The sequence below is a fragment of the Tursiops truncatus genome, chromosome 18, assembly GCF_011762595.2.
Source record: "Tursiops truncatus isolate mTurTru1 chromosome 18, mTurTru1.mat.Y, whole genome shotgun sequence".
NCBI lineage: Eukaryota > Metazoa > Chordata > Mammalia > Artiodactyla > Delphinidae > Tursiops > Tursiops truncatus.
The window spans coordinates 8,962,923-8,990,024 of record NC_047051.1 but is presented as its reverse complement, the minus strand read 5'-3'; the positions used below and the strand labels follow the sequence as shown (position 1 = coordinate 8,990,024).

General features: G+C 38.3%; 1 protein-coding gene and 1 pseudogene across 2 annotated transcripts in view; one reads left to right on the top strand and one right to left on the bottom strand.

Annotated features, from left to right (window-relative positions):
* Nucleotides 1-27,102, bottom strand: part of PDS5B (PDS5 cohesin associated factor B) — a 197,207-nt gene that overhangs the window by 146,536 nt on the left and 23,569 nt on the right. The window lies entirely within an intron of this gene.
* Nucleotides 19,771-20,522, top strand: LOC101316528 (small ribosomal subunit protein eS6-like; annotated as a pseudogene).

Below are 27,102 nucleotides of genomic sequence, written 5' to 3'. Positions count from 1 at the left end.
AGTGAAAAAACATGGGGAAAAACCTAATGAAATCGACAAGGAAACAGCTAAAAGAAATGTAGTAAACCTTTACTATGGAATATTATGCAGTCATTACATAGAACAAGTTGTATCAACTCATCTATACTAACACTGAGGAGTGAGAAAAGCATTATTCTCAAATGTGTATGTGCATGCAGATATGGGTGTAATAATGACACTTTTGTAAAACAAGCACCACTACAACATACACCAAAATTAAAAGCACCTCTGGGAAGAAGTGAAATAAAATAGAAATATATGTACAGATCTAAATTAATGGGAAATAAGAGAATTCAAAATTATTCCTACTGTACATAAAGATGAAATATAGACATGATTTGAACTTGGGATTGAAGACAGTACTCTTACAGATGTGTTATTTCAAAGTACTGGTAATAGTTTTAAAAACCAATCCTTAAAGAAAGAAAACAAACCAATTATCTATAGGTATTATGAACTGCCTATCCTTCCAGCTCTTCTTAATTAACATTTTTTTCTTAAAACTGAACTTTCGGGCTTCCCTGGTGGCGCAGTGGTTGAGAGTCCGCCTGCCAATGCAGGGGACAAGGGTTTGTGCCCCGGTCTGGGAAGATCCCACATGCCGCGGAGCGGCTGGGCCCATGAGCCATGGCTGCTGAGCCTGCGCGTCTGGAGCCTGTGCTCCACAACAGGAGAGGCCACAACAGTGAATGGCCCGCAAAAAAAAAAACAAAAAAAACAAACAAACAAAAAAATAACTGAACTTTCAAATGAAGAGTAGGCAAAGATATTCAAGGTTTTATACTGTGGCAAGAGTCAAGAATGCAAACATTCTTAACTGTCAAAGACACCTCTGCCTGTAACAAGAAGAAAATCACAATCTCTCTCTCACAAAGCATTCCTCTTCCTTCCTCCCTCGCTCCCAACCAATCTCCCTCCGCCTCCCACCGCAAGATCCTAAAAGGAAGTGAACTGAATTCAATTCAATTAGATGATGCAATGAATTCCATTATATGACCCAATTCTCATCTCCATCCTCATTACACCTCTCTTCTGATCTAAAACTCTACAATTCTATTATCCTACTGTACCATATACTCCTAGTTATCTGCAATTCTTACTATTCAGCTCTCCAACAATATCAGTTAAATATGACCTGTTCACAGATCCATTAATGCAGTTACTCACTTACTTGCTTAAAATTAATTTTTGATCTTTCTTTTAAATTTTCTCAGGAAAACAAGCTTGCAACAGAAAAAATGTCAATACAGAAAATGGTTTTATCTTTCACTTTGAAAGAAGATATTTCTTTCCAATCCCCTGGTAAACCAATTTTCTTCCACTAAAAGGATAAAAACTCACAGAAAATGAACTACATTTTTAAAATACCAATCAGAAATAAACTTTAAACTACAGACTTTCTTCTTAGATGCAAATAGACAGCTCAGTATATTAGCCTTGTGCAAAATATCTATAGCTTATCCTACAAAGATGGCTCCATTTTCTCTTCTAGAAAATGTAGATAGTAACTATTTGCTTAAACAGAATATAAACTGTAAAGCACTACACCTACAGTTACCAAACTGTGCACCAAGACATCTCAAACACCCTAGACTTCATAGCAAACTCCCAGGTACTGTAGGATATTTTTAATTATCAAGGAAAACACAGCTCTTCTCCATAGCTGTCAGACACCATGTGAACTACTAGCTCGAAGGAGTTCCATTTCAACGTGAGATCATTCTAAATGCATTTTGATGGTTACCATATCTTTGAGAAACTGGGTTTAGGGCAGTGGATGTGATAAAAAGTACTGCATGGAAATCAGTGTAAAATAGAAAATGCAGGTGGCAGTGTCTAATCTAATTCTAAGACTTCAGAACTTGCACATGCCCAACAGACACACATAATCCATCAATAGGTAACTGTCGTTATTTAATAATAAAAAGGAATGTTTTTTCTTTCAATGAAAATGTAATTCTTAGACCATAAATACTTATTAAACTATCTGTACCTATTAGATATTATTTTTTGCCTCTATGAAAAAATAATGAAATGCTAAGGGCACCGTGAACCAAGAACTTCTGGGAACCTCTCACTGTATGTTTACAAGGGATTTTCACAGACATTTGTAAGTTGCACCATGGTGCAATATCTTTATCCTATCTTCACTGGTGTCAGGGTGAAGAAAATAAACTGTGAAGATTGAAAACACAGCAAAAACGAGTAGGATGATGACAGGCTGCTCAGTGTCACATTTCATTCTAGAAAAGCAGGAGACAAAACTAAAGGTTGAATACAATGATTAATAAGAAAAAAATATCCAAATGTTGCCTGTATTATGTTGGTTTATTTAAAGACAAGGGCTAATTTAGTTTCAAAACCTTGGTTATCTAACAATGGTTTTCAAACACTCTTTAGCAGATGAGCTCTATTTTCAAACAAAATCTCCCACTGTATTTTCTAAGTTACAAAATATCTAAAAAGCATGAGTCTCTGTTTGTAGCTGATGAGTAGCCTAGGACCACAGTCTGGCCTACCTCCTCCACACCTGTAACAGTATTCACTGGAACCACTAGGCTTCAACAAATAGTTTTAGGTTGCTGCAGGGAAGAGGAAGAGGCCTTTCCTGACCTTCAATCGCTTTACTGAAGATCTCATTTAAATAATGGATTCAAGGATGCACGGGGTACAATTCATAGCCTAAAGCTAAGACAATGTCTTTCAAAAATTTTTTTATTTGCAATACAACCCAGTACATAAATACACTTTAAAAAAAAAAATCTCATTAAATAATATTCTTGTGTGTGATTCATTCTGAGATTTTCTATACAAACTGAAACTTGGTTTACAAAACTCTGACCTAAGAAATCACCTCAGTGACTTCTCAACCTGCAATAAATAAATAGATAGATATTTTAAAGTGAGTTAAGAGAGAAGGAGAAAGGAAAGAACAAATTTCTTACTCGGAAATAATACAACAAACAAACAAAACCCATTAAGATTTCCACCTCACAGTGCATGCTGAAAACCCAACAAAAACAACAAAAGACAAGGGGAGAAAGGAGGAAATAGGAAGGAGTGAATCTGCATGAATAAGTGCTGAATGTAAAAAAGTAAAATCATCAAAATCTTATCTCTAGTTAAGAAGGAACTTTTCAACCTGAAAATAAGAGTAAACCTTTAAATATTTTTCAGTAGTTTCTGATTTTACAGTGGTCAACTTCATAATAACATTTCTCTCTCCTCTTCCCCGAATCCATTAAAATGGCCAAAGAAATGAAAACTAAGGTGAAAAAATGACAGCAGTGTTAGAAATCAGAAGATCACTGACAACACTGATAGTCAACACAAGCAAAACCAGGACTCAGTAAACCACCCCAACTCAGAATTAGGCGGTGGGGGACTCAATGAAGACAAGAAGATAAAGTTCCCTAAGTTTGGGCGACCGTAATTAACAAACAAGCAAACAGAATCTTCCAATAGTATACTCTTACCTCTACAGCAACTCCTTTCCTAATTCCTGTTAATAACCTCAGCTCAAAGAACACAGAAAACAATAGGATTTTTTTTTAAGTAAATTAATTTATTTATTTATATATTATCTTTGGCTGCGTTGGGTCTTCGTTGCTGAGCACGGGCTTTCTCTAGTTGCAGCGAGCAGGGGCTACTCTTCATTGCAGTGCGTGAGCTTCTCATCGCAGTGGCTTCTCTTGTCGCGGAGCACAGGCTCTAGGTGTGCGGGCTTCAGTAGTTGTGGCACGCAGGCTTCAGTAGTTGTGGCTCGTGGGCTCTAGAGCGCAGGCTCAGTCGTTGTGGCACACGGGCTTAGTTGCTCTGCGGCATGTGGGATCTTCCCAGACCAGGGCTCGAACCCGTGCCCCCTGCGTTGGCAGGTGGATTCTTAACCACTGCGCCACCAGGGAAGTCCCAAACGATAGGATTTTGAAAGTCCATCAGACACCAAAGCAGAATTAAGACAGGTAAAGACTTGGCACCTGAGCTTTTCCTGACTTGGCATAGACTGCAAGATAAATCAAGTTGGGATTTTGTGACCCAAATGCTCTCACAGCCATCTGTCTTATTCACAGGAGACACAAGCCCTATCAATGTGCTCCCCGCCCACATACCCTAAAAATAACCCTGTTTTTAAAGCCTGTCTCAGTTAATTTACAATACTAGGGATAACCCACAGAGAAAGAACTATGGCTACCCATTCCCTTGGAAGGACCCATCCAGACAAAATAATCCTAATTTGTACAACTGCTAAAGAAGCCCACACCTGCTACCAATAATGACTAATTTAGAATTCCATTTACAAATATAACTGCATAAAGAAAAATCAACAAGCACATCAGGAGACTCAGAGTACAAAACAGGTACACGAAATGAGAAGCAGAGCAAAAAGGCCAAAGTTAATATAAATACACAACAGAAATACATTTTAAATTTTTAGTTAGTACTGTCAATGAAACGTGGATATGTATGTATAATAAACGAAGTAAGCTTGTATGAAAAGTAGCAACAGTAAAACAAGAGAATTCTAGTGACTTGAGAGCATGATAGACCAAACTGGAAGGGATGAGGGGAGAGAGAACTAAATATCACCAGAAGCAGTGAAGAGCCCAACAAGCACAACTGAAAAAATTGAACATCCGTATCAATAGAGTCTATATATTATGAAGGACCCAACTGATCCAGTAGAAAACTGTTATCATATTGCTGAACTCATACAAAGAAAAATATACAAGGACATTTCCACGCTCCAGCACTTCCATGCTCCCCACCTCTCCATCCCCATAAAAATAGAATGAGTTGAAACTTGGGCAGTAGGCAGTACGCACATGGAGATGCAAGAGGGTAAACGTCCATATCAGCACTGTGCCAGTTATAAGGAGGAAAGCTGAACCTGAGAGTCATCCTTGAAGCATGAACCCTATAAAGTTCCCAGAATATAACAAATCCTGTATCTTAGCAGATACAAAAGCAAATCCTCTGTGGGCTTAAAAAAAACCTTCTCAATGTAGTCTCCCAAATTTCCCAAGTATTAAATAAGCTCAACAAAACTTGAGCCCTACTCAAGGATCACCAAACACATAAGCAAATGAACACCACATGTGAGATGCATGCACCACTGAATTCAGATATTAAAATTTAATCACCAAAAGGTAAGACATGGATAAAATATTGAAGAAGTTTTTAAAAATGAAATTACAAAATATGCTAGCAGGAAGAGGCTGCTGAGAATAACCAGAAAGACCGGGGGGGGGGTGGGCAGAAAAACCAAAAAACTGTAATGAAAAGTATGGCTGATTTCAAAATCTCACTGGACCACGTAAACAGATTAAAGATGGACAGAGTCATAAAAATTAGCAATTTGAGGAAACTATCTAAAATGCAGGGCTAAGAGACAAAGAGAAAAGAAATTTAAAAGGAAATTAAGAGATACTGAAAGATACAAAGAGAACTGTGAAATCCTGGTAGGAGAAATTTTTTTAAAAAAAAGAAACTGTAGGGGAATTCCCTGGCAGTCCAGTGGTTAGGACTCTGAGCTTCCAATGCAGGGGGCACAGGTTCAATCCCTGGCTGGGGAACTAAGATCCCACAAGCCGTGCGGCACGGCCTAAACAAATAAACAGAAGCTTAAAATCACCTTTAACAAAAAAGAAAAAGGAAGAAGAAACTATAAACATGAAAGCAGAATACAAACAAGCACTGTACACAGTAACAAGTCTCATTTGACTAAAATGCTGGGCAACATTATCATGAACATTGGGGGGGTATTGAGCAGAGTAAAAGAGACTTTTTGTGTCATCTTTGAAAAAGGCTAAGGTATTCATCTTAAAATTAACTTTAAGTATGCAAAACAGAATTTCCAGGGTACCAATTTTTTATAAAAAGTGACTTCCATATGAAAAAGAAATAAGAAACGGAGGGTGACATCAGCATCGTGGTGGCATGAGTCATTCCTCTTATCACTCCCCTTCTATTTACAACTAATCAGAACATCCATAACCCAAAAAAGTACCTCTGCGCAGCACAGCAGGACACCCAAGAGATCCAAACATCTGTTCACCCAACAGTGAGTGGACCTTGCAGGAGGCTGGGAAGCAAGGGCAGTGGTGGCAGGTCCAGCAGAAGGTCAGCAAGACCTTTCTGGCAGAGAAAGTAAAGGTCTGCCCAGCCTCTGCAGCTGGAGGAACCCATTGTTCTGAGGGGAGACCATAGTGACTGGGGGTAGGGATACAAAAGGGAAGGTGGCAAAGAAAACTGAGGGAAAGTGTATCCTGCTATCTGCCCTGAAATTCTGGCAAGATATTTGGACCCATGGACCTCTGAGCACGCCCCAACCCCTGCTACCCCAACTCCAGGATCACCCTACTGGGCTGTGGGCACCCTCAAAGCCCCAAGTGCTGAGCACACACCTCTTCCCACTCTGCTGCCACTCCTTTTCCTCCGCCAGCTTTTTTTATGCACAGGCTCCCAACCTTAGCCAAGAGTCAGTGATGGTAAGAAAAAACAAAAACTTGTGCTATATAGCGCCACCTAGAAAACAAAAGACTCCTAATTACCAACCTACTGAACTGTTAGACTAAAAATAAACAAAGCCTTGCCTAAATAAGGTGTTCACGACTTCAAATGCAACGACAGAAACACTTGTCATCAAACACTATGAAAAAAACAAAGGAACACTGTATCACAAAAAGAATGACAATCTTCCAGCAACAAATACAAATACATGGAATAGTGTGATCTGACTGATAAAGAATTCAAAACAGCTATTATGGAGAAATTTGACAAGCTGTAAGAAAACGCAAAAAAAAAAGCAATATAACAACTTGATGAATAAAATTGATGAACAGGAGTACATTACCAAAAAAGACTGAAATTCTAAAAAAAGAACCAAACAACTTCTGGAGCTCAATAAATGAGATGAAGAATGCATTAGAAAGCAATGGAAATAAAGCAGATCAGATGAAGAGAGAATAAGTGACACTGAGGATAGGAACAGAGAATTCAGGTGAAGAGGAGAAGGAACTAAGATTTTTAAAAACTGAAGAAACCCTATGAGAACTATCAGACTCGATTAGGAGAAGCAATGTAAGATTAACGGGTATACCAGAAAAACAGAAGGAGAAGGTAATAGAAATTATGTTTGAAAAAATAATAGCTAAGAACTTCCAAAGCCTGGGGAAAGAACCGGATAAAAGAAGTCCATGAAGCTAATACACCTTATTATCTAAATGCAAAAAGACCTTCTCCAGACACATTATGTTAAAATTCTCAAGTCAATGATAAAAAACTTTAAGGGCAGCCAGGGGGAAAAAAAAGACGGGAACCCCCTCTCTGACCCCAATTAAACTATCAGCAGATTTTTCAACAGAAACTACACAGGCCAGGAGAGAATGGAATGACAAAGTATTGAAACATTAAAACTGCCAGCTAAGAATACTCTATCCAGCAAAATTACCTTTCAGATATGAAGAAGACATAAAAGCTTTCCCAGACAAACAAAAGTGAGTTCACCACCACCAGACCTGCCTTACGAGAAATGTTGGGATGAGCAATTTAAACTGAAACAAAAAGACAAAAGTACACAAAACTCTAAGGTGATAAATAGAATTAGAAAATTTTTACTTTTTTTACAAAAATATATAAAACTCTTGATTATAACATCAAGGTTAAAGGAAAAGAACACTGAAAATAACTATAGCTACTACAACTTGGTAATGAAATCACAGTATGAAAAGATAATTTGTGACATCAAAATTATAAAGAAGGAAGAGTAAAAGGCTGAAACCTTTATAGATGAGTGAAAATAAGTTGCTATCCACAGAAAAAGGACTATTTACTTATGAAATGGGTTACGTAAACCTTATGGTAACCACCAAGCAAAAATCTAGAACAGAGACACAAAACATAAAAGAAGGGCGGGGGGGTGACTGAGCAAATCGCCATGGAAAACCACTACATACAAAGGTAGACAAAAACAGAAAGAAAATGGAAGGACAAAATTACCAGAAGGCAAAACATAAAATGGAGATAGTAAATCTTTACATATCAATAATCACCCTAAACGTAAATGAACTGACCTCACCAACCAAAAGACACATAATAGCTGGATGGATAAAAAAACAAGACCCAGGGCTTCCCTGGTGGCGCAGTGGTTGAGAGTCCGCCTGCCGATGCAGGGGATACGGGTTCATGCCCCGGTCCAGGAAGATCCCACATTCCGTGGAGCGGCTGGGCCCATGAGCCATGGCCGCTGAGCCTGCGCGTCCGGAGCCTGTGCTTTGCAACAGGAGAGGCCACAACAGTGAGAGGCCCGCGTACGGCAAAAAAAAAAAAAAAAAAATCTCCCAATACAGAAAACTCCAGAACCAGACATCTTCACTGAAGAATTAACACCAATCCTCCTCAAACTCTTCCAAAATATTGAGGAGGGAAAATGTCCTAACTCATTCTATGAAGCCAGCATTACCTTGATACCAAAACCAGATAAGGATACCACAGGAAAAAAATATACAGACCAATATTCCTGATCAATATAGAGATGCAAAAATTCTCAACAATATATTAGCAACCAAATTCAAGAATACATGCAAAGGTGTATTACACCATGAGCAAGTGGGATTTATCCCTGGTATGCAAAGAATGATTTAATGTATTTACATCAATAAGTGTAATACATCACATCAATAAAATAAAGGGCAAAAATCACATGATCATCTCAATATTTGCAGGAAAATTACTGACAAAATGCAAAATTCTTTCATGAGGAAACCCCCCAACATACTGGGTATGGAAGGACTATACCTCAATATAAAGGCCATATAGTCAATGGAGAGAAATTGAAAGTGTTTCCCATAAGACCCAGAACAAGACAAGGATGTCCACTCTCACCACTCCTAATCAGTATATTACCAGAAGTACCAGCTAAAACAGTTGCACAACACCAACAAATAAAAGGCATCCAAATTAGAAACAAAGTAAAACTGCTGCTATTTGCTGATATGATCTTACACATGGAATCCCAAAAAAAAAAAAAAAACAAAAACAAAAAAACTGCTGGAATTAGTCAACAATTTCAGTAAAGTGCAGAATACAAAATCAACATACAGAAATCAGTTGCAGTCCTTTACACTAATGATGGAGCATTTGAAAAAGAAAGAAATCTAGGTTACCATAGCATCAAAAATAATAAAATATTTACAAATGAATTAAACCAAGGAAGTGAAAGGTCTGTATAATGAAAACCGCAAGACTGCTAAAAGAAATTAAAGACATAGATAAATGGAAAGATATCCCACACTCATGAAACAAAAGAACATCGTTAAAATGGCCACACTAACCAAAGCTATCTACAGTTTCAACACAATCCCCATCAAATAAAAGGCCATTCTTCATAGGAATAGAGGAAATAATCCTAAAATGTATGGGACCCACAAAAGATCCCAAACAGCCAAAGCAATTCTGAGAAAAAAAGAACAAAGCCAGAGATATCACACTTCCAGATTTCAAACTATACCACAAGCCATAGTAATAAAGACAGTATGATACAAGCACAAAAATAGACACATCAGCCAATGAATAAGGAGCCCAGAATTAAATCCCAGCATAAGGTCAACAGATATTCACCAAGGGAGCTGAAAATACCCAACAGGGAAAGAACAGTCTCTTCAACAAATGATGGTGGGAAAACTGGAGAAATACATGCAGAACAAAGAAACTGGACCTCAATCTAACACCACTCACAAAAATTAACTCAAAGTGGATCAAAGACAAACACAAGACCTGATACCATTTAACTTCTAGAAGAAAATGTAGGGATGAAGCTCACCTGGTTTTGGCAATGAATTTTTAGACTTCACCAAAAACAGCAAAAGCAAAAATCAACAAATGGGACTACATCGAACTCAAAAGCTTCTGCACAGCAAAAGAAACAGCAAAATCAAAAAACGTACAGAGAGAAAATTTACCCAAACCATATATTGGATAATGAGTTAATATACAAAATATAAAGAACTTAACAACAAAAAATCCAATTAAAAAATGGGCAGAAGAAATAGACATTTTCCCAAAAAGAACATCAAAATGGCCAACAGGCATATGAAGAGATGCTTGACATCACACTAATCATCAGGGAAATACAAATCAACACCACAATGATATATCCCCTCACACATGTTAGCATGGCCATCACCAAGAAGACATGAGACAACAAGTGCTGGCAAAGATGTGGTGAAAAGGGAACTCTTATAAATTGTTGGTGGGAATGTAAATTGGTCCAAGCACTATGGAAAACAACATGGTTGTTCAATAAAAACAACATGGCTGTTCCTCAAAAAAAATAAAAATAGATCTACCATACAATCCAGCAATTACACTTCTAAGTATATACTCAAAGGAAATAAAAACAGGATTTTGACGAAATTCATGCACTTTCATGTTTATCACAGTATTATTCACAATAACCAGGATATTGAAAAACCCCAAAGGCCATCAATGGATAAACGGATAAAACAGAGGTGGTATATATACACAAAGGAATATTATTCAACCATGAGAAAGGAGGTTATCCCGCCATTGCGAAAACATGGATGGAACTTGAGCACATTACGCTAAGTGAGGTAAATCAGGGAAAGACATGTTATCACTTATAAGTGGAATCCAAAAAGTTAAACATATAAAAAACACAGTAACATGGTGGTTGCCAGGGGATGCATGGGGTAGAAAGAATGGGGGATAAGACTAATGGTGTTCAGGGGTACAAACTTGTAACAAGTAGTAAATAAGCCATATAGATCTATGCACAGAATAATATAGACAATAATGTTGTACTATAATTATGCAATGTGATTAGTACCACTACTTCAGCAATCATATTACAGTATATGAATGTATCAAAGTAATATGCTGTACACCTCAGACTTACACAATGTTACATATCAAGTTTATTCAATTAAAAGAAACTTTAATAAAAAAGGAAGAAAAAGAAATGGATTGTGGTAAAATAAAAATAAATCTTTAAAAAGAAATAAAAGCAAGCAAAGAAAAGGGAAAGGTTGGGCAAACAGAAAATGGAAACTACAAGAAAAAGAAAAGTGGGTACCTACATTATTATCAGACCAAACAGATTTTAAAACATAAAGAGTTATAAGACATCATCATAAAGAAGTCATCACAAAATAATTAAAATCGTGTAATCACCAGGAAGGTAATTTTAAATTTATATGAACTATTAAATGACATTAAAATACAGCAAAAATTGATAAAACCACAGGGATAAACGTATATATATCCATGAACAGAGTACAAAGAGTTTTAACACCTTTTCCACTACTGACATACACTAGAAAAATTAACAAAGATATAGAAAACTTAAGATAATTAACAAGCTTGACTTGTTGGTCATTTATAGAACCCTGCACCCTTACACATTCTTCTCAAGCACAATATATAACACTTAGAAAAATTAAGCACGATCTGGCATACAACAAATTCAAAAGAATCCAAATCTCACCGACCACATCATTCTGACTAAAATGTCATCAATCAGTAGAAAACAAAAAGATAAATATGTCCATGTGTTAGGAAATGTAAAAACACACAAATAATAATTATAACAGAGATGTAAGAAAAAATAGATACAAAACTTGTAGTAATTAGGGAAAGTAGTATAGAAAGGAAAATTGAGAGCCTTTTATGTTTATACTGAAAAGAAAAAAACGGTTAAAATAAAGAAGTTAAGCATGAAACCTAAGGAGCCAGGAAAAGAAAATAAGAATAAAACAAAAATGAACCCAAAGAATAGAGGAAAAAAATAATAAAGAGCAGAAATTAATTAGGAGAATACACCTAAACAGCCAAAAATTGGCAAATTTCTGATAAGGCTGATCAAGAATAGAAACTTTTAAAATTAACATTAGGAATAAAAAAAGAATGTAACTACAGACATTAGTATGGGTATTAAAAGCATGATAAAGAATACTTTAAGCCAAGGATTGGCAAAGTTTTTCTTAAAAGACTAGACAATAAATGCTTTTGGCTTATGGCTCATACCTTATTTCCTAACTGCACTTACATCACTAAAGCAATCACAGACAATATGAATGCGTGTGGCTGTATTCCAATAAAACTTTATTTACAAAAAGAGGCAGGCAGCCCATGGGCAATAGTTTGCTGACCCCTGCTTTACGCCAATAAATCTGGCAACTCAGGTGATATAATTTCCTAGAAAAACAACATAAATAACAAAACCTTATTCTAGAAGAAATTTAAAAATCTAAATATACCAGTAATCATTAAAGAAACTGAAAACTGAAATCTTCCCACAAACGAAACATCAGGCTTAATGAGCTGTTTCAAATTTTCAAAGAACAGAATGGTTCCATCTTATACAAAAGCTTCCAGAAAACAGACACAGAGAGAATATTTTCCATCTTTCTGTGAAACTAATAAAACTCTGACATGAAAATCAAAAAATACTACAAAGACTCATAAGCAAACATACATACATGGATTAACCACATAACTCCAGCAACGTATCTTAAAAGACAGCTATATCACAGCACTGCTCAACAGAACTTCCTGCAATGGAAACGCTCTATAATTTGCACTGTCCAATATCATAGCTGCTAGCTACAATTAACACTTGAAATGTGGTTGGTATGCCTAAGAAACTGGATTTTAATTTTGCTTAATTCTCATTAAAATTAAACTGCCACATGGGGCTAGTGGCTTTTATATTGGACAGTGTAGCTATCTTATGACCAACTTGGGTTTATCCTAATAATGCAAGGTTGGTTTATAACCAGAAAAATCTATCAACATCATCTACCACACCAACACACTGAAGGAAGAAAGAAAACTATCTCAACACATGCAGAAATCAATGCCCATTTGCTAAATATTGTAAGAAAAGAAAATACACTTACCTAAATAAAGGTTATCTACCAAAAACCAACAACGAACATCATTCTTAATGGTGAAACGTATCAAGTATTCCCTCTAAAGCCAAAAAATAATAATAATTCCACTATCACTACTGCTCTTTAATATTTACCAGAAGATTCTAGCTAGTACACTAAGAAAAGGAAATCAGTGTATAAGGATTAGAAAGAAACTACAGTCTCATTATTTGCAGGTGATATAATTTGCTATGTAGAAACTCATAAACAGCAAAATATTGGGAAACAAAAAGCTTAATAAGGTAGGCAGATTAGTATGCAAAAATCTACTGCATTTCCATACACCAGCCAAAGCAACTGAAAATGTAAAATTAAAAAAAAATTTCAAGGTACATTTTAAAGCTCTAACCAAACATGTTTAAGACCTATATGATGAAAAACTGTAACACCTTACTAAAAAACATTATATAAAATCTAAATGCTTACAAAGATATACTATGTTTATATCATAAAGAAAGCAATTCTCCCCCAAAGTATCTTATAGATAAATAAGTCAACAGAGCACCTGAAAGACCTTAGCACCAGATTTTAAAATTATTCAGATGTGCAAAAAGCTAAAACACACATGAAAAATGAAGTGGGGAGGAATTTGCCCTAACAGAAAGCATAAGTTATTACAGTGAGGACAGACATAGATCATGGAACAGAAATGAGTCTAAAAATAGACCTACACACATATGGTAACTTGATTGTGATAGAGTTAGTTTTGCAGATCAATGCAGAAAAGATGGACTCTTTAACAAGGGAATCTGAATATTCATAAAGGAAAAAATGAATTTCAATCCCTACCCCACTACTGATGAAAAAAAACAAAAGCATACCCAGTGAAATGAAATGAAAGACAAAGGTTTAAAACAAGAGACATTTTTTATTACCCAAGTCTGGAAAGATTTCTTAAACCAAACTAAATATAAATAAAAAAATAAACCATGAAATAAAAGATTAATAACCTTTACTACATTAAAATTAATATCTCAATATGGGAGAAGGTATTTACAACTCAACTTTTTTTTAAAGTTAGTAACCAGAATATACACACGTACAAATAGGGAAGAAACACACAACCAAACAGAAAAAAAGTGTCACTATCAGGTGCATTACAAAAGACGAATAAATATCCATTAAACGTTTGACAAGTTGTCCCCTCTCTCCTTTGTAATGAGAAAAATAAAAATTAAGACCACAATAAGGAAGGATTTTCACACAATGAAATAGCAAAAATTGAAACAGGTAATAACACCATTATTAAACCAGATGCTAGCAACGGAAATGAAACTGCCACAGTTGGTTTAAACTACTCTTATTTAACCCTTGTGGTTCACTAGGGACCAGCCTCCTCCCAAGCACATGTAACAAACCTGAGCTCCATTTGCAAGAAAGAAGCTAACCACACTGTTTGCCACATTGGTCCCTTCCTTTCAGATATTTGTATCTCTTACTTATCTCATATTTTCACAGTCAAGATACCCAAAACAATGTGGGTATGTGCCTGCCTCCCCTACAACCATTACACCCCTCTTTGATAATGTAGCTGCAATGAATTTAGGGTAGCAGTAATATCTAACTCCATTAAATAGGCCCTAACTGCCCCAGATAATCAGAATAACTCCATCTCCCTAAAGAGTAAATACATGGTTTACAGTAAAACAGATTTAAGCTGATGGGGATATGCCAATTCTCCAAGCCAGAGGTACTGATACACAGGTGGTTCAACCATAGATCAGGAATTTGTTTTAGCTGAGACAAATAATAAATATGCACATGAGGGATTCCCTGGTGGCGCAGTGGTTGAGAGTCTGCCTGCCGAGGCAGGGGACATGGGTTCGTGCCCCGGTCCGGGAAGATCCCACATGCCGCGGAGCAGCTAGGCCCATAAGCCATGGCCGCTGAGCCTGCGCGTCCGGAGCCTGTGCTCCACAACGGGAGAGGCCACAGCAGTGAGAGGCCCGCGTAGGGCGAAAAAAAAAAAAAATTCACATGATTTCACTTCTCACTAATGTACAATCTCTCTCTTGCAAATGAGTTCTCTCTGCAAAGACTGTCAACATCAGAGAATCTATTAATGAATGAATTATATTGACAGGCAAAAGAAAAAAAAAGCACAAGACCATCTAAATTAAACTACTCCCTATTCCTGATTTATATAAATCTCTCTTACAACAAATCAGGAAAAGAGGAGAGATTCTTTAATATAATGAACAGTACCTTTCAGAAGTAAAGAGCAAATAATTAAACTTAGTTACAAAACACGAGAGCATTTCCACTTAGACAAGTGCAAGATAAGAGTGCTCACAGGGACTTCCCTAGTGGTGCAGTGGTTAAGAATCCGTCTGCCAATGCCCTGGTCCGGGAAGATCCCACATGCTGCAGAGCAACTAAGCCCTTGGGCGCCACTACTAATGAGCCCGCGTGCCTAGAGCCCGTGCTCCGCAACGAGAAGCCACCACAATGAGAAGCCCGTACACCGCAACGAAGAGTAGCCCCCACTCGCCGCAACTAGAGAAAGCCTGCGCGAAGTAACAAAGACCCAACGCAGCCAAAATTAAATTAATTAATTAATTTAAAAAAAAAAAAAGAGTGCTCACAGTATCCATTTGGATTCGTGAAGTGTCAAGGAACAAAATTTCCTAGTCCAACTACATTCAACATCAAAAAAGAGTTTATTGTCTTGGGGAAATAAACAGTAATCCCAAAGTAGAGAAGGCTTTCGGTATGGTTCCATTACTGCTTTTGACTCTAATTCTATCCCATGTCCTTGACTCTGTCTTCTCCACATGCCAGTTTGAACCCCAAGATACCAGGCAATGGCAACATGGGCTACATTTTTTTTTAATATATTTACATGCAGAGACGAGTGTGACAGAAAAGTATGTAAAATTACATGTCCTACAACAGTAAAGTTAAGCAATTTTTGGTATAAACATACAAAACTAAACGTGATGATGCAGTTTATGTGCTAACCCAGATCAAAGTCCAAAATACATCATTAAATTGAAAAGGCAAAACAATACATATAGCATGACCTCCATTTGTATTTTTCAAATATAAATTTTAAATAAAAAAAGTAATTGCCAGTTCTAGCTTAGCACTTTGAAATATTTCCAGAACTCAAGATGTAACTACTAAGGAAGTCTTTGGCTGCAGGCAAGTACATTACGACAATAGTATTTTGAAAACAAAAGGCTACTTCTAGATTGCCAAATTATTGTATTTACTACATAGTAAATGAAAGAATAAAACTAACATTCATTGAGCATCTATTTGCCAGGAACTACATAAATTACTTTTACGTATTCAATACTTGGTGTTACTCATCTTTCCAGCAACCCTGAAATATATGAGGTTCATGCTTATAAAGGATTAATAGAAGCAACATGTCCATAGCCCACAGGTCATAACTCTTGTAATTGACAAAGCTGGAATCCAATTCCAAATTTAATTCCAATAGAATATTATTCAGCCATTAAATGAAAGAAGGAAATCCTGCCATTTGCAACAACACAGATGGAACTGGAGGGCATTATGCTAAGTGAAATAAGTCAGAGACAGAAAGACAAATACTATATGATCTCACTTATATGTGGAATCTAAACAAAACAAAAAACTGAATTCACAGATAGAACAAATTACATTGGTGGCTGCCAGAGCTGGAGGGTGAGGTGGGCAAAATGGGTGAACGTGGTCAAAAAGTACAAACTTCCAGTTATAAGATAAGTCATGGGGATGTAAGTGCAGCATGGTGACTATAATTAATAATACTGCATTGTATATTTGAAATTTGCTAAGAGAGTAAATCTTAAGAAGTTCTTTCCAGGGCTTCCCTGGTGGCGCAGTAGTTGAGAGTCCACCTGCCGATGCAGGGGACACGGGCTCATGCCCTGGTCCAGGAAGATCCCACATGCCGCGAGCAGCTGGGCCCGTGAGCCATGGCCGCTGAGGCTGCGTGTCCGGAGCCTGTGCTCCGCAACGGGAGAGGCCACAACAGTGAGAGACCCGCGTACCACAAAAAAAAAAAAAAAAAAGTTATTTCCATAAAAAAAAAAATGTGTAGGTGTGGTGACAGATGTTAACTATAACTAGACTTATTGTGGTGATCATTTCACAATATATACAAATACCAAATCATTATGTTGTACACCTGAAACTAATATGGTATATATCAATCATATCTCAATTTTTTAAACATTTTTTTAAAGATTTTTTTAATGTGGACCATTTTTAAAGTCTTTATTGACTTTGTTACAATATTGCTTCTGTTTTATGTTTTGTTCTTTTGGCTACAAGGTATGTGGGATCCTAGCTCCCTGACCAGGGATTGGACCTGCACCCCCTGCACTGTAAGGCAAAGTCCCAACCACTGGACCGCCAGGGAAGTCTCAATTTTTTAAACATTTTAACTTTACTAAGTAGCCCTTATCGTCCATTAATTCCCCATATATTTAACTTTCCACAGTTTGCCACCCTTTGAAACTCAATGTCCTTTTCCTTCATCTTGTCAGTTCTCTAAAAATGCATTGCTCTTTTGTCAGTCTAATTTGTAGGGTCCCAGCCAATGAATTTAGGATGGATAGAGGAAACAGATTTTTTCCTCCTATACAAGAAATTAGTAAAAGTCAGATTTTTATTCACATATGTATGTATAGGAGTTCACAGAAAACTGTGACTCAAGGAGACATTTAAAATCTGAGGCTTATATGGCATCTTAATAGGAGATGGGCATTGATAGGAAAACAAATGACTTTTTGAAAAGATAAATGGGCCCTGACAAGAACAAATGGGAGACAGGGAAGTTTTGTGACAATGTCTGTTTAGGTGTGGTGTGGAGACTTCTCATCTCCAGTGATAAGAGTCAGTCTTCCATGGCTGCTCCAGGAAGGGTATTTATGACAATTGAGTTCTTTGGGGAAGCTATGCTTTTAGGCAGGTAAGAGATTTCAGGAACTCAAATGCCTTCTTCTCAAAATAATTTTTATGCCATGATAGCTTATTCTGGACCCCTTTAAGTGTCAAGACTATAGCAACAGAGGAGAGAGACTGGGCTCAACTCTGAATACAACAAGGATAAGTGGGGATTTATAACAAAAACAAAAAACGTTCGCGCTTCAAAGGGTAACATCAAGAAAGTGTAACAGCTACCAACAGAATGAGAGAAAATTTATGTAAATCATATACGTATCTGCTAAGGGGCTTGTATCTAGAGTATACAAAGAACTATCACAACTCAATTTTAAAATGGACAAAGGATCTGAATAGTTTTCCAAAGATACACAAGTGGTTAATACATACATGAAAAGTTGCTCAACATCATTAACCATCAGGAAATGCAAATCAAAACCACAATGAGATACCAGCTCACACCCACTAGGATGGCTATAATCAAAAAGACAGACAATAACAAGTGTGGGCAAAGATGTAGGGAAATTAAAACCTTCATACACTGATGGCAGGAATGTAAAATGGTGCTGTAGCTTTGGCTTTTCCTCAAACAGTTAAACCAAGTTAACATATGATCCAGCAGAAATAAAAACATGTCTGCACATAAACTTTTACACGAATGCTCATTATAGTATTACTCATAATAGCTAAAGTGAAAACAACCCAAATACCCATCAACTAATGAATGGATAAAATATAGTCTAGCCATATAATGGAATATTTGGCAATAACAAGAAATGAAGTACTGACATATACCGCAACACAGATGAACTTTGGCAACATTAAGTTAAAGACACCAATTACAAGGGACCAAATATTAAATGATTCCACTAATATGAAATGTACAGAATAGGCAGATCTATAGAGACAGAAAGCAGATTAGTGGTTGCAGAGGGGAGGGGAAGGGAGATGAGACGTTAGGGGGTGTTGGCTAAAAGATGTGGGTTTCTTTGCGGGATAATGAAATATTCTAAAATTGACTGTGGTAACAGATGCACGACTCTAAATATACTAAACCACTGAGCTGTACACTAAAGTAGTGAACTGTATTGTATGTGAATTGTATCCAAAAAAGGATGTTTAAAAACACCAATGGGGGGCTTCCCTGGTGGCGCAGGGGTTGAGAGTCCGCCTGCCGATGCAGGGGACATGGGTTCGTGCCCCGGTCTGGGAAGATCCCACATGCCGCGGAGCGGCTGGGCCCGTGAGCCATGGCCGCTGAGCCTGCGCGTCCGGAGCCTGTGCTCCGCAATGGGAGAGGCCACAGCAGTGAGAGGCCCGCGTACCGCAAAAAGAAAAAAAAAAAAAAAAACACCAATGGGATAAAAGCTATAATAAATCATATACCAATCCAGGGAAGAATCAGGAGTCTGAAAGTATGTAGTAGGGATAAGGAAACCTTCCCTGAAAAATCACACGAGCTAAATCTTTAAAAAGATGTGCAAAGTGTGCCAACAGAACAAACATACGCAGAGGATTTCACGTGAAATTAAAAGCACACGCAGATGCACAGACATGTAAGAGAATGTAACAGTCCTGGATGATTTCACACAGCAGAAGTCAGAAATTCTGTTGCAAAGTAACTAAAAATTCTGCTGGAGAGGGAAGCAGAGACAGATTCATCAAGAGCCCTGAACGCTCAACTTTATTTTTTCTTGCAAGCAATGTGAAGTTAACATTTTAACCAAACGAATAAAATCATCAAATGTTTTTTACATAAACTATCTTGACAGTCCCTGGAGAATGGATTGGGAAAAGGTAAGAACAGAGTTAAGAGACTGATTAGGAGGCTTCTAAACTAATTTAAGAAAAAAATGATGAGCTCTTTTTTTGCAGAACCTCAGAGCTGGTCAGCTGCTTCAGGATGAAACTGAACATCTCTTTCCCAGCCACTAGATGCCAGAAACTCACTGAAGTGGACGATGAATGCAAACTTTGTACCTTTTATGAGAAGCGTATGGCCACAGAAGTTGCTGCTAATGCTCTGGGTAAAGAATGGAAGTGTTATGCGGTCAGAATCATTGGTGGGAATGACAAACAAGGTTTCCCATGAATCAGGGTGTCTTCACCCATGGCTGTGTCCATCTGCTACTAAGGGGCAGTCCTGTTACAGACCAAGGAAGACTGGAGAAAGAAAGTGCAAATCTGTTCAGGGTTGCATTGTGGACACCAGTCTAAGTGCTTTCAACTTGGTCATTATTTAAAAAAAAAAAAAAAAAAAAGGGAGAGAAGGATATTCCTGAAGTCACTGATACTACTGCGCCTCGCCGACTTGGGACCAAAATCGCTAAAATTCACAAACTTTTCAATCTCTCTAGAGAAGATCATGTCCACCAGTGTGTTGTGAGAAAGCCCCTAAACAAAGAGGGTAAGTAACCTAAGACCAAGGCACACAAGATTCAGTGTTTGTTATTCCACGTGTTCTGCAACACAAACATCAGCATATTGCTCTGAAGGAACAGTGTACCAAGAAAAATAAAGAAAGGCTGCAGAATATGCTAAACCTTTGGCCAAGAGAATGAAGGAGGCCAAAGAAAAATGCCAGGAAGAGACTACCAAGAAAGGGAGGCTGTCCTCTCTGAAAGCTTCTACCTCTGAGTCCAGTCAAAAATAAGATGTTCTAAGAGTAACAAATAAATAAGGTCAGATATAAAAAAAAAAAAAAAAGAGAAGAATTTGCACTAAACCAAAAGCAATAAGCATAAAGGAAAAGAGTGTGAGAGATAACAGAAATAGTAAATTTAATAACTGGAGAGAGAAAAATGAAAAACCAATTAAGTAATGAAACTTAGGAGTGAGGTCAAACTTCAGATGTTGATTTGAGAGTAACCAACATTAAACAGAAGCCACAGAAATGAATGACATTGTGCAAGAAAAGCTCAGAAAAGGAGAAAAAAAACAAAGTACCATGGAATAGTTTTTCCTCAAATTGAAATGTCCCCATATAACCAAATCACATCAGTAAAATCCATAATTACTCTATTAGGAAACTAACCGTAAAGATTAATACTACTTCATGAAAAAATTAGATGGCTCTAAAAAGAAAAGGGTGATAACTTCAGCCTCATTTAATATTTTCAATAAGAAAGGCTTTTAAAGGTTTGGACTAAAGGCAGCATAGTGTAATAAGAAGAAGAAAAGGAATAACATATAGAGTACCTACCTAGCCTGTGCTTGTAGTTCTAAACAATGTATATTAATTCATTTAATCCTCACCAACAATGGTGGGACGTAAGCAATCTCCTTTCCTAAAAAGTGAGGCACAAAGAGGTTAAGTAATGTGTCCAAGGCTGAAAGCCTAGTAAGGTCTGGGACAAGGACTCTAACAGTCCCAGAGCCCCCATGTTTTACCACTGTACTGGCTCTCAAAGGCCAGTATTAGGTTTTCAAAGCAAAAACAAAAAACCTTGGCTCAACGTTGGGTCTACCACCAACCTTGGCATACTGGTAACTTAAGCAATTCAGTCTGTCTCCTCAGCTATAAGAAGGAAATCATGACAGCATCACAGGATTATTATGAGTATTTTAGTCATGAATATAGAACACCTAATCATTACAAGTAATAATAATAAACATTTACTGAGCACATATTGGCATATATTAAGGCACTACCAGAGACACTTTACACAGTTTATTTTACCTAATCTTCAAAATTGTCTCAAAAAGAATCGTTACTCTCCTAGCCATTTTTACAGGTTAGGGAACAGATTCAAAGGGATGAAGAGACTTGTGCATCATCATGTTGTATGGTAAAATGCTTATACAATGGCCCCAATTCTCCATCCCTCCTAGTACCCACACCCCTAGCAATGTGACACTGCAGCTCCTCCCATCAAGAGGTAGAGCTCATTTCCCCACATCTTGAATCTTGTCTGGCCTCATGACTTGCCTTGAACCAACAGAACGTGGCAGAAGTGATGTTGTGCCAGTTCCAAATGCAGACCTCAAGAGACCTTGCTTGTTTCTACTACCTCTCTAAGAATCCTGCCACCACCATGTGAAGAAGTCCAGACTTGCCTGATAAATGATGAGAGCCTCGGTCACCCTCCATCATCCAGCAGAGAGTCAGCCAACAGCCAGAAATGTGAGAAGCCACCATAGACTAGCCAGCTTCCCGACAATCTGCCAGGTGACCATCGATGTTATGAGTTATCCTAGATGAAATCTGCCAAATCTAGCCCAAGTGATCAGAACCATCCACGTGATCTACAGATTCATGAGTAATAACACACACTCATTTTAAGCCACTGAAATTGCGGGGACGGTGGGGGAGGGGCTGTTGTTACAAAGCCATAGTTAACAGAAATTCATGGTAAGCAGAAGAGCTGGAATTTAAAGCCAGGTGGTCTGACTCCAGGCTCACCCGCCTCCTTCTAGTTTCAGAGTAGATATGACAAGCAACGTTACTGTAGTATTTTCATTTGTGGAAATGAAGTCATTTATGTTCACTCTTCTATATTCTTTAAAATTAACTTATAAAAACTCCAAATAGTAAATGTAATTCTTATTTCCTCCTTTAGGTAAACAAAAAATCCAAGAAGTATATCAGATCTAAATTCAAAACTTGGGACTTTACTGGCGGTCCAGTGGTTAAGACTCCACGCTTCCAATGCAGGGGGCGTAGGTTCGATCCCTGGTCAGGGAACTAAGATCCCACATGCCGTGTGGCCAAAAAAACAAACAAAAAAACACACAGATTCAAACTCAACTGCTACCAACCACCTGCCCATTATTAAATATGGGATAATAAAAACGAAAAAACTATATGCACGTTCTGAATATATTTACACTTCTTTCAAAGTAAATATTTCATATAGGGTATCCCTACTAACTCCACAAGTATCGTGAAATGTACTATATTAATTTGTATTAACTCATTCTCACTCTAAACAGATTTACTTTGCTTCCCAATTCACTGACACATACAACACACCACATCACTTACCCACCTATATCCATCTATGCCCATATAGTCCCTTTGGAAGATCTTAGTTTCCACCAAGTGATGCAGAAATGATTCCATTAAACTGGAAATTCAGACTGCCACCCAGCCACTTTGGGTTATTCGTGCCAATGAATCAACAGACAAAGAAGGGGGTTACAGAACCAACTAGGGTTCTCATCTCACAATCAAGAGGAAGTCAGGTTGCTACCACACAAGAGGGGCTAACAGAAAGTATGTCTGGAATGCAGAAGTTCCCCTAGGAGGCCACTTAGTATTTCCATGTACTGTGATTAAAGTCAGTGGAAACAATCCAGGCAGGACTGCTAATGACCCAGACCCTTAAGGAATGAAGATTTAGGTCACCCCATCAGGCAAGAAACCACAACCAGCTGAGGTATTGCCAAGAACAGAGGGACTGTGGAATGACAGCAGAAGATAATTATAGACAGCAACTACAACCACATGACTAGTTGCAGAAATAAATATTCTAATGAGTAGTTTTTCTTTTTATGATATAAAAAATTTGTATATATATTAACAAACTTATTTCTTATCTCCCTTTCTACAACCATCTGATAGTAGCTAATCTCATATCTCCATATTTAAGTTACAGGATATTAAGTAGAAAATGTGACACAGGTAGAAAAAAAATTGGTACCTAGACACAGGTAGAAAAAAAATTAACCCACCTATGGATAAAGGGATTTTGTATCCTCTCTTAAGGAGGGCATTTGTATGTTATCAGGTGAACAAAGGATAGCTGCATTATGTTCACCAAAAGTATACTTTTGTAATTGTCTTTATTTATAAGGTAAATATGATAAAAAGAGGTGTGCACTGGTGCCGTGGTGACAAGTGATGGTCTGTGATGGCTTTTTACCTTAGCCGGGTTGCAACTACACTTTCCCAAACACGATTCATTCCCTGCATGGTTGTGGGTTAGGGTTGGCCTCAAAAAGAAAAAAAAAAAAAATTCCCATGAGATTAGAAGACAAACGTGAAGCAGCCACCAGGTTCAGAATGTAAACCTAAAGTCAGGTGTTACTGCAGTAATCACACAGTGTCATGGAACTTTGGGCTCATTGGCATGGGGCAGCAATTGAGCCTACAGCTCATTCAGCTCCTGTCAGAGCTCCACCTTTGCTTTTCCAAATAATACTGGGGCAGGTTTGTGTGCAGCTCCATGGTGAGGTGTGCCACACCTACTGCAGATTACCTACATCATCAAGGTTGAAGGTTACCTAGATCATCAAGGTTGCAGGTGTGGAAGCAGTGAGAGCCATGAAAGTTCAAGTTTGGGCTCATAGGTTCTAACTTATTGCTAAAAGTTCTTTGCAGGTTCCAGTCTAACCTTCCTCCCCCTGCTTCATGTCCATGTTCCCTTTCCAACTACTAGCCCTGCTAACTTCAAGCCTAGCAGCAGATTCAGGTGTGTATAACTAGTTCCTACAATTGGTAAAAACCAATCACAACAATAATCTTACTTCTCTAATCAAACGCTAACTGACAAAGACAGAAATGTTATTTAGAGTTTGACTACTGTAGAAAGAGCTAAAGGTATCCACATGCCTCTTATCTACTTCTTATAACACTAAATTAAAGATAAAAACTCAGGGGCTTCCCTGGGGGCGCAGTGGTTAAGAATCCTCCTGCCAATGCAGTAGACATGGGTTTGAGCCCTGGTCCGGGAAGATCCCACATGCTGCGGAGCAACTAAGTCCATATGCCACAACTACTAAGCCTGCGTTCTAGAGGCTTCGAGCCACAGCTACTGAAGCCCATGCGCCTAGAGCCTGGGTTCCGCAACAAGAGAAGCCACTGCAATGAGAAGTCTGCACACTGCAATGAAAAGTAGCCCCCACTCGCCGCAACTAGAGAAAGCCTGCACACAGCAACGAAGACCCAATGCAGCCAAAAATAAATAAGTTTATACAAGAAAAAAAAAGTCAAATAGCACATATTCGGGTTATAATATACCTCATTTACCTTCCATCAGCAAAAATATTTAAGAATTTACCTGAAGTATGTTAGGTTTGAACACACTTACTTTCTAAATTTATTTATTTTTATTGATTTGTTTTCCGCTGCGTTGGGTCTTCGTTGCTGTGCCCGGGCTTTCTCTGGTTGTTGTGAGTGGGGGCTACGTTGCAGTGTGCAGGCTTCTCATTGCAGTGGCTTCTCTTGTTGCAGAGCACGGGCTCTAGGCGCAAAGACTTCAATACTTGTGGCATGTGGGCTAAGTAGTTGTGGCTCGCAGGCTCTAGAGCACAGGCTCAGTAGTGTGGCACACGGGCTTAGTTGCTCCGCGGCATGTGGGATCTTGCCGGACCAGGGCTCAAACCCGTGTCCCCTGCATTGGCAGGCGGATTCTGAACCACTGCGCCCCCAGGGAAGCCCTGCACTTACTTTCTACAGAAGCCAGTACAAATTTTAAAATCTGTCTCTTACTAAATTATATTTACATTAAAACAACAAAATAACCTTGTTCAATTTCAAGAGAACAATTAAAAATCAACACATCTTAAAATATAGACTATATTAGACTATATTAATGTTAACCTTAGACTTATGCTAAGCGCACAAGACAATCAATTTATTAGATGTATGTGCCATCTTTACAATCAACGCATCCAGTTCCCTCTTGGACACACTTGCTTTTTAAATATATTTTGCTTAAAAGTCAGAGCCATAAAGTCAAATTTTTGTAGAATGATTCTAAAAGGCCCCCCGGACCAGAGCTAGTCCTAGAGGACCAGAGCTCGTCCTAGATAACGATTTAAACATAAACAGATGTCCAACAGGCCTATCATGAAAATGAATTTTGAGACAGAAGCAGCTGAGACAAACATTTACATTTTACTACTTTTTTCCATAGAGTAGAAATACCAAGAAAAGTAAAAGTCAAAGACAGGTGAAAAACAACATTTTCTTCCAGTATTATCTGGTCGCATGTGTCTCACTGCTATCTATCAGACGCTGGCGCTAATAAAGGGGAAAAGAAACGGCAGTAGAAATATGGCTATCCCTTTCACCAATCTTTATAAGCATTCTTTAACTCTAGGCTTTTCACTAAATAATTACCTACTTAAATCAAATACATGTAATTGAATTAACAGGGAGTTTCTGGGGCCCTGAACAAAGATGGCGGAGTAGAAGGACGTGCTCTCACTCCCTCTTGTGAGAACACCAGAATCACAACTACCTGCTGGACAATCATCAACAGGAAGACACTGGAACTCATCAGAAAAGATATCTCACATCCAAAGACAAAGGAGAAGCCACAATGAGATGGTAGGGGGGGCGCAATCACAGCAAAATCAAATCCCATAACTGGTGGGTGGGTGACTCACAGACTGGAGAACACTTATACCACAGAAGTCCACCCACTGGACTGAAGGTTCTGAGCCCCACGTCAGGCTTCCCAACCTGGAGGTCCAGCAACGGGAGGAGGAATTCCTAGTGAATCAGACTTTGAAGGCTAGAGGGATGTGATTGCAGGACTCCGACAGAACTGGGGAAAACAGAGATTCCACTCTTGGAGGGCACACACAAAGTAGTGTGCACATCGGGACCCAGGGGAAGGAGCAGTGACCCCAGGGGAGACTGAACCAGACGTACCTGCTAGTGTTGGAGGGTCTCCTGCAGAGGCGGGTGGTGGCTGTGGCTCACCATGGGGACAAGGACACTGGCAGCAGAAGTTCTGGGAAGTACTCCTTGGTGTGAGCCCTCCCAGAGTCTGCCATTAGCCCCACCAAACAGCCCAGGTAGACTCCAGTGTTGGGCTGCCTCAGGCAAAACAACTGACAGGGAGGGAACCCAGCCCCACCCATCATCAGTCAATCAGATTAAAGTTTACTGAGCTCTGTCCACAAGAGCAACAGTCAGCTCTACCTACCAGGTCCGATGGAGAAATCAAAAGTTTTACAGACAAGCTTTATGGACAAGCAAAAGCTAAGAGAATTCAGCACCACCAAACCAGCTCTACAGCAAATGCTAAAGGAACTTCTCTAAGTGGGAAACACAAGAAAAGAAAAGGACCTACAAAAACAAATGCAAAACAGTTAAGAAAATGGTCACAGGAACATACATATGGATAACTACCTTAAACGTGAATGGATTAAATGTTCCAACCAAAAGACACAGGCTTGCTGAATGGATACAAAAACAAGATCCATAGATATGCTGTCTACAACAGACCCACTTCAGACCTAAGGACACATACAGACTGAAAGTGAGGGAATGGAAAAAGAT